The sequence below is a fragment of the Ictidomys tridecemlineatus genome, chromosome X (genome assembly GCF_052094955.1).
Source record: "Ictidomys tridecemlineatus isolate mIctTri1 chromosome X, mIctTri1.hap1, whole genome shotgun sequence".
NCBI lineage: Eukaryota > Metazoa > Chordata > Mammalia > Rodentia > Sciuridae > Ictidomys > Ictidomys tridecemlineatus.
This window is the reverse complement of record NC_135493.1, coordinates 74,192,438-74,201,938: the sequence shown is the minus strand read 5'-3', so window position 1 is coordinate 74,201,938 and position 9,501 is coordinate 74,192,438. Positions and strand designations below refer to the sequence as shown.

Below are 9,501 nucleotides of genomic sequence, written 5' to 3'. Positions count from 1 at the left end.
TCACATTTTCATTATTCATCCATAGGTGATGGAGTCTTTTTTCCATTCCTTGAATATTGTTTATAGTGCTGCAATGAACATAGGTGTTCAGATGCCTGTTCAACATACTAATTTCATTACCTTTGATTATATACTCAGTGGGATTGCTAGATTGTTTGGTAGTTCTATTTTTAATTTTTTGAGGAACCTCCATAATGTTTTTCATAATAGGTGTACTAATTTATGTTCCCACCAATGGTATGCAAAGAAGGATTCCCTTTCCTCCACAACCACATCAGCACTTGTTGCCTTCAGTCTTTTTTATATTAGACATTCTTATTGATGTGAGGTGATATCTCATCACAGTGTTGATTTGTGTTTCCTTGATGATTAATGATATTGAGCATTTTTCATACACATATCAGCTATTTGTATGTTTATTTATAGAAGTGTCTATTTAGACCTATTGCCAATTTTTAATTTGCTTTTGTTATTGAGGTTGTTTTTTTAGTGCCATACATATCTGGATAACGAACCCTTATGAGATGTATAGTTTGCAACTATTTTTATCCATTCTGTAGTTTGTCACTGCATTCTGTTGAGTGTATCTTTTGCTGTGTAGAGGTTTTTTTTTTCATTTGATGTAATTCCATTTGTCTATTTTTGCTCATGTTTACTGTGCTTTTGTGGTCTTATACAATAAATCCTTGCATATACCAAATGTCCTGAAGCATTTCCACAATGTTTTCTTCTGGTAGTTTCATGTCACACTTTTTTTGTGAAAGTATGTTACTGGGCACTTAACCGAGGAGCATTTTACCACTACATCTCCAGCCCCTTTTTATTTTATTTTGAGGATCTCACTAAGCTGCTGAGGCTGGCCTTGAACTTGTGATCTTCCTGCCTCCAGAGTTTCTGGGATTAGTCATGTGCCACAGTGCCAAGTTCAGGATTTATAAAACTGTTTAATCCATATTGAGTTGTTCTTTGTGACTAGTGAGAGAGAGGAGTCCAGCTTCACTTTTCTGCATGTGGATATTCAGTTTTCCCACACCTTTTATTGGAAAGACCATCCTTTCTCTATTGCATGTTTTTGGTAAAAAATCAGTTGACTGTGGATGCCTGAGTGTACTTCTAGGTTCTCTATTCTATTCAGTTGGTCTCTGTGTTTCTTTTTGTGCCAATATCATTCTCTTTTTATTACTACAGCTTTGTAGTATGTTTTGAAGTCATGTAGCATAATGCTTCCTACTTTGTTCTTTTTGCTCAGAATCTCTTTGGTTATTCAGTTTTGTGAGAGCATGTGCATGTGGTTCCATATAAATTTTAGAATTGTTTCCTTTAGTTCTGGGAAGAATGCCATTGGTATTTTTATAGAGATTGTATTACATCTGTACATCACTTTGAGTAGTATGGACATTTTAACAATATTGATCTTTCTAATCCATGAACATAGGATGTCTTTCCACTTTTTTGTGTCCTCTTCAATTTGTTTCATCAATGTTTTATAATTTCATGTACAGATCTTTCACCACTTTGGTTAAATTTATTCCTAATGTTTTATTTTTTGTACCTATTTTAAGTGGGATTTCTTTCTTGATTTCTATTTTCAGATAATTTGCTATTAGCAAGTAACAATGTTACTGATTTTTATATACTGATTTTGTGTCCTACTACTCTGCTGAATTCATCTATTCGTTCTAACACTGTTTTGGTGGAATCTTTGGGGTTTTCTATATATAAGAGCATGTCATTTGTAAGCATTAATGATTTGACATTGTTTTTAAATATATTTCTAGTTGTCTATGTACCTTTATTTTATTTATATGTTGTGCTGAGAATTGAACCCAGTGCCTCACATATGCTACACAAGTGCTCTACCACTAAGCTACTACCCTAGCTCTTGACATTTTTTTAAATGTGGATGACATTTATTTATTTATCTTGCCAAATTGCCCTGGCTAAGACTCCCATTACTACAATGGATAAAACTGACAAAAGTGGACATCCATGTCTTACTCCAGATCTTAGTGAGAAACCTTCAGTTTTTCCCCAAGGAATGAAGTTTTATATAAAATATTATTACTGGATTGTGTTCAGAATACCGTGATTTATTTTGATATATTTATGATGAGATAATTGTAGCTTTAAAATGTATTGACTTTTTGTAATAGTCGTTTTACTTTTCTTTTCTAGGACCATTTGCAACCCACAATATACAGAGGACTGTATAGGATCTGCTTTAGTGTGAGGGTTTTGATCTTAATTGCCTTAACCATATTTGACATGATTGTGTTTATTTATAAATAAGATACATAGTTAGAAGCATAGAAGAGAAAATGTAAAGCAAAAATGATACTGGATTGGAGATGTAGAGCTCCAGTTATAAAAACCTAAAGAAGATTAACTGCCATGATAGTAATCTGACATATATTCAGTTCTTGCTATCATTCATTATGGACTGAACAAACATTGGAATAACTGGATACTGAGGTGCATAATTGTTAGTGATGGGTTAGAAGAAGGGAGTTGGTTAGGTGAAAAGGAATCTTACAGCTATTTCTTTATTAACATCATGTATTTTTAATTTATCAGCAACAGCAGAATATTATCACCATTCTACTCTGAAATAATATAGAGGAGTTTAATGGTTACCCTTATAGAGATGAAAGGGTAACAAAGAAGGTATTTCTTCTTTTCTGTCATTCTAGCAGCCATCAGAAAAGAGATAACAAAAAAGCTGTTGCTTGTGGAGCCCTGTTATTTGTGACCTGGGATATTGAGCTCTTGGGCAGTCAGAATTCCAGTTCATGAGGCAATCTATGTCAATCTGGTCTAGCAAGGTGACTGGTCCCTATCCACTAATTATACAGGGCCTGCATCTCTAAAAGAGAACAAGAAAGAAAAAAGTAAATAAGGGAAATATGAAAAAAATATAGATATGAATCTTAGACCCTGGAGGATAAGTTAAGGCCCAGGTCACAAACAGCAAAACAGAGGGAAAGGCCCTGAGGGTTATGCTGGAATTCAGTACAGTGGTGTTCATGCAATATAAAAACTGGGAGAACTGGGAGAACTAATTTTGTTTTGAAACCTGGCTTGGCTTCAAGAATGAAGAAAATTAGGTTGAACTGTAATGAAAATATCTATGACGGCAAAGTTAAATAGAAGGGAAGTATGCTTTGAAGTTAAAATGAGTAGAAGTTTAATTATAATAAAGTATAATCCCTAATGAAATATTAGTTATATAGAGATAATCATATCTTAAATATTTCTTTAATATTTAAAGGTTAGAAGAATGAATCCTTGGTTCTCCTGTTTACTAGTTGTGTGATCATGGGGAAATTACTTCTCCAAACCTTAGTTTTTCATTTACCGAATGGATTTATGATATTTATATGGTTGCTTTAAGAATTAAGTGAAAAAATATAAAGAACAGCATGGTACCTGGATCATCTTCATAGCTTAATAAATAGTCACTATTATCAGGCAGTGGATAGGAGAATTAATGAGGTAAAAGTTCAATCATGTGATAGATTATTCTTCACAGGTAGGTATGTAATTAGTTATTTCTTGTCAGAGCAATTTGCAGAAGTTGCAGGGTCAGAATCTCTTTGTACATTTAGTACAAAATTGGCCCATTTGTAGAAAGGTAATTCCCTTTGTTTCCTGAATTTGTAATAAATTAGGTCCTTTATACACTTTCCTTCCAAAATAGCACTCTTTTTTGGGAGGGGAGGTGTTGGGGATTGAACCCAGAGCCTCATACATGCTAAGCACACTGTCTACCACTATCAACAGTAGTAATTATAGCATTAATTTTAAGTTATCATTTACCATTCATATTTTAAATGTTTTGACAAAGACCTTGAATTTTTAAGAAAATGACCAATTATGAGCAGGTTAGCCAGGAAGATGACGGTGACTGAAAAAAGAGAAGATGGTAAGAGTATAAAGGCTTTTTCCCGGGGCTGGGGATGTGGCTCAAGCGGTAGCGGGCATGCGTGCGGCCCAGGTGTGCGGCCCAGGTTCCATCCTCAGCACCACATACCAACAAAGATGTTGTGTCCGCCGAGAACTAAAAAATAAATATTAAAAAATTTTCTCTCTCTCTCTCTCTCTGTTAAAAAAAATGAAGAAAAAATAAAATAAAGGCTTCCTCCGTAGTCAGTACAGATCATCCTTTGGAACTAATTCAATCGGCCGTTTGTTTAGGTGGAGTGAAATAGGCTGTCTGGAGTTGTCTCACAGGAAGCCTAAAAAAGAGGTCCTCAAGAGGCTCTCTGGGAAGCCTATTGAAGTTAAGGGGAAAAAGGGAGATGGACTGTAGCTTTTATGGAACTAGATTTGTTAGGCCTAAAACTGAGCCGTTCAGGATCAAGTTTTAAAGACACTTTACAGAACCTTTGTTGTTATTTCACATTCTGTTTGAAGAGTCTCTGACTTAGCACTTTTTTCCTTTTAAGTAGACTTTATTTTTAGAGCAGTTTTAGGCTCACAGCAAAAATTGAGCAGAAATCACAGAGAGTTCCCATATATTTTGTCCCCACCCATGCACATTTTCTCCTACTATCAACATCCCACACCAGAGCAATACATTTGTTATAATCAATGAACCATCACGATCAGGTTTCTAGTTTATATTAGGGTTCCCATTTGTTGTTCTGCATTCTAGGAGTTTGGAAAAATGTTTAATGATGTGAATCTAACATTATAGTATCATCACACAAAGTAGTTTCCCTAGTGAAAATCCTCTTGGCTCCCCATATTCCCTCAACTGCTAGCAACTATAGATCTTTTTCCTGTTTCCATACTTATGCTCTGAGTTTTAAAGAGAGTTTTATGGTGCTATAATTCATGCACCACAAAATTTACCCACTTAAAGTATAGAATTCAATTTAATTGGGTAAAATTTATGTAACATAAAAATACTATTTTAGAGTATACAATTCAGTGATATTTAGCCCATTCACAATATTGCACAATCACCAGCTCTACCTAGTTCCAAAACACATTCATCATCCCAAAAGAAAATCCCATACCGTTAAGCTGCTACTTCCAATCCCCTCCAAACCCTTGGCAATCATTTCTACTTTCTGTCACTATATATTTGCTTATTCTGGATATTGCATATAAATGGAACTCTATTATATGTAACTTTTGAGATAGCTGACTTCTTTCACTTAATGTTTTCAAGGTTCATCCACATTGTAGCATGTTTGGATACTTCATTCCTTTTCATGATTGAATAATATTGTATTATATAGTAGTTTTGTTTATCCATTCATCACTTGATGGGTATTTGAGTTATTTCTACCTTTGGGCTGTTGTGACTAGTGCCACTATAAGCCTGTATGTACAAGGGTTCTGTGTGTGTGTGTGTGTGTGTGTGTGTGTGTGTGTGTATTTTGCTGGAAATTGTATCCAGGGCCTAAAGCACAATATTCATTATTCTACCATTGAGCTATACCCCCAGCCCTGTGTACAGATTTTTGTTTGAGCACCTTCTTTAAATTTTTGGAGGGTATATATGTAGGAGTAGATTTGCTAGGTTATATGGTGATTGTATAATTAATTGTTTCCCACAGAAGTTGTACCACTTTATATTTATACCAGAAGTGTATGGTGGTTCCAATTTTTCCACATTTTTATTAGCACTTGTTATTATCTTTTTGATCATAGCCATCCTTTTGGATGTTGAAGAAGTGTTTTGTTGTTTTAGTGAACTTTTTGTCACTATAACAAAAATACCAGAAAAGAACAACTTAGAGAAAGAAATGTTTACTTTGGCTTATGGTTTCAGGGCTGTGGTCAGCTGACTCCATTGCTCTGGGCCAGAGGTGAAGTAGAACATCATGGAAGAAGGGTGTGGTGGAAAAAAAAAAGCTGCTCAGTTCGTGGCAGCTGGGAAGCAGAGAAAGGGATTCAGGCACCAGGAACAAAATATAAACCCCAAAGGCATACCTCCAGTGACCTACTTCCTCCAACCACACAATACCTGCCAACAGTTTCCCTTAACAATACCATAGTTCTTTCACTTTATTACTCCATCAACTGGGCTTGGTGGTGCATTCCTGTAATTCCAGCAATTTGGGAGGCTGAGACTAGAGGATTCCAAATTCAAGTCTAGCCTCAGCAACTTAGCAAGGCCCTATGCAACATAGTGAGACCCTCTCTCAAAATAAAACATAAAAAAGGACTTGGGGATAGCTTAGTAGTTAAGTGTCCAGGGTTCAATCCCAGGTGCCAAAATACTACTACTACTACTACTTCCATCAAATGAATTAATCCACTTATTAGGTTTCAGCTCTCAGAACCTGATCATTTCAGGTTCCATTGCCTAATATGACCTCATATCCAAACTACAGCATGGGTTTCTTTGTAAGTTTTCCTTCCATTCTCTTTCTTTCCCCCCTCCCTCTCTTCCTCTCTCTACCTTTCTCTTTGGTGCTTGGATTTTTTTTTTTTGACAAAAGTTATGTTTAATTTACAAAGTAATAAAGGTTACAGGTTAAAAGTTACACATAAAGTATAAAAAGGCCTATTACACAAATGTATAAATCTCTGTATAAAGCTCATATCAATGTTTCCTACCTTTGTCTCCTCTTTGTTAGCCAGGTCTTGGAGCTCTGAACAACAAGAGTTCTCAAAGGGGGCAGGGGAAGAGCTTCCAAACCAACAGCTAAAAACATCCCCTTAATAGACTTCAGTTACTTGCAAAGTAAATCTTTTCATTTTTCATCTGAGTTGCCCTAACTAGTCATATCCTTTAAAAATTGCCTCATAACACAATAAAAAAGAAAAGTAATGCCTTAGAAAGTAGAGGACAGTACTCTGAAATTAAATGGGAAACAGGCAAGTGGAATGCTCAGGTTTGACAAGAAAAGTTCATACAATAAGTTAAAACTATAAACCTGTGCCTCTGGCACTGGTCACAGACAAAGGGGACTCAAAGTGTTCTCATTCCATTAGAAAGGACCAAAGAAAAAAGCCTAACCATTGGACCTCAAAACCAAAGACTTGAGAAAACATTTCTGAGTTTAAACCTTAGCTTAACTGAAGAATGCTAAACCTTTTTGATCATTCTCGGATCCATGGCAACCCTTTTGCTACCTGGGACTTGAAAAGACAGTAAATATAAATGAGGCCGCAGGGACCCCTGAGAATGGTGAGGCTACTGCTACTTCCACAGCTCTGGATTCAACCTGGGGTTTGTGGCCTCACATAAAAATGATCCTAGAAAGGAGAAGGAAGAACGAGGAATAAAAGGCCCAGGAAAGAGCCAGGGCAGTCTACTTAAAAGGGCCTATGAAACATTTCTCTACATGGAAAGTGTTCTGAATACAGGGTTTTTTAAAAATATTTTTTATTTTTTAGTTGTAGTTGGTCTCAATATCTTTATTTATTGATTTTTATGTGGTGATGAGGATTGAACCCAGGGCCTTGCGCGTGCTAGGTGAGTGCTAGACCTCTGAGCCACAACACCAGCCCCTGAATACAGGTCTTTATGGTATATTTTAGCCCCACCCCCAGTCTTACTATTACATGGAAACATTCTGAAAGATGATACTGCACACATGAAACATTTTTCTCCCTAGTTCATTAGTAGCCCGTCACCCTTCCACACCATTTCCACTCAATCGCACCCTTCTCCATGAGCAAAAATATCAAATCAGTAAGGAAGATGTGGGCTTCTTGCCCAGCCAAGCCTATTTTGCATATTTCTTCTTGGGTTTCTTATCAGCTTCAGGGTTACAGACTGCAGGATTTGGTGTAAGATTCACATTCACTGCTGATGGCAAGCCAGGAGTCAAGTCCCATCAAGGGTGAGGTTTGGGTATGGCATAGGCAAACAACCAATGAGTGCTATTCCATGAATGCCATGTGGCTGGGAGCCTGCTTTGCTGTGTGTCAGGGCAGGACCCAGTAGAGTCCGTCACTAAAGGCAAAGTTCTGCATGCACCTGCTCCCTGATTCCTCCAGGCCCAGGGAGCCAGGACCCTCTACCCACTTCTTCTTCACTGGGACTACTGCAGTTTGCAACATGTTTTGAAGGGACAACTGAGGCATCCACATCCTTTGTGTTGATGTACTCATCACCCTCGCTGAAAGTCACTTGTGAGTTCTTCCTCTTCTTCTTTGGTCTCTGAATGTCCAGATTTCCCTCCTCAATGGTGAGGGTAGAAATCCACTTGTTGTGGAAAGTTTTGATCTCTATCAGGTTCTCAGTTAGTTTGTCTCCTTTGACTACATCCAGATGTAAACCAGTTGGGGGTTTTCCTGCCCAGGTCAGGCAGTCAAATGGTGCTTGGAATTTAACATAGGGCTTCTCACAAGTATATAAACTTTACCACTGAGCTACACTCCCAGCCCTCTTTGTGGCTTTGTTTTATTTTGTTTTGTTTTCATTTTTTATATATTGGGGATTGAACACAAGGGCACTTAACCACTGAACCACATCCCCAGTCCTTTTTATGTTTTTATTTTGAGACAGGGTCTCACTAAGTTGCTTAGTTCTTCACTTAGTTGCTTAAGCTGGCTTTGAACTTGCAATGCTCCTGCCTCAGTCTCCCAAATCACTGGAATTACAGGCATGTGCCATGGCATCTGGCTTCATTGTGGTTTTGATTTATGTTTCCTTGATAGCAAATGATGTTGAATATGTTTTCTTGTGCTCATTGCCATTGATATATTTTCACTGTAGAAATGTCTATTTGGCCATTTTTGTATTGCCCTTCTTTATCCCTGATAACTTTCCTTGCTCTGAAATCTACTTTGTCTGAAATTTATAAAGCTCCTTTTTTTTTTTTTTGCAGGGCATTAGCACGGTATGTCTTTCATTATCCCTTTAGTTTTTGTTATTGTTTTTGGTACTAGGGATTGAACTCAGGGGCACTTAACCACTGGGCCACACCCCCAGCCCCTTTTTGTATTTTATTTAGAGACAGGGTCTTGCTAAGTTGCTGAGGGCCTCACTAAGTTGCTAAGGCTTGCTTTGAACTCATGATTCTCCTCCTCCTGAGCCACTGGGATTACAGGTGGACACCACTGTGCCCAGCTCCATCCCTTTTTTTTGGGGGGGTGTACCAGGAATTGAACTCAGGAGCACTTGGCCACTAAGTCACATTCCTAGCCCTATTTTGTGTTTTATTCAGAAATAGGGTCTCACTGAGTTGCTTAGCACCTTGCTTTTGCTGAGGCTGGCTTTGAACTCGTGATCCTCTTGCCTTAGCCTCCTGAGCCAATTACAGGCATAGGCCACTGTGCCTGGCACACAACTGACTTTTAAAGTGATCATTGATATAGTTGGATTATATTTACATATTTGTTACCATTTTTCTACTGGTTGCCATTGTTCTTCCTGATTTTATCTTTCACTCAGTTTCTGATTTTTGTGATTTTATTTTATTTTTTAAATTCTATTTCTGGGGATTGAACCCAGGGCTTCATATACACTAAGCATATATTATACTACTGCTATACCCCAGCTCCTTTTGGAGTTTTAATTAAGCAGTTGACATT

The 9,501-nt window shown here is 37.3% G+C and overlaps 1 pseudogene; it reads right to left on the bottom strand.

The window, feature by feature from the left end:
- Positions 1 to 7,646: 7,646 nt before the first annotated feature.
- LOC101970799 (nuclear inhibitor of protein phosphatase 1 pseudogene) lies at positions 7,647 to 8,025 on the bottom strand (annotated as a pseudogene).
- Positions 8,026 to 9,501: the final 1,476 nt, after the last annotated feature.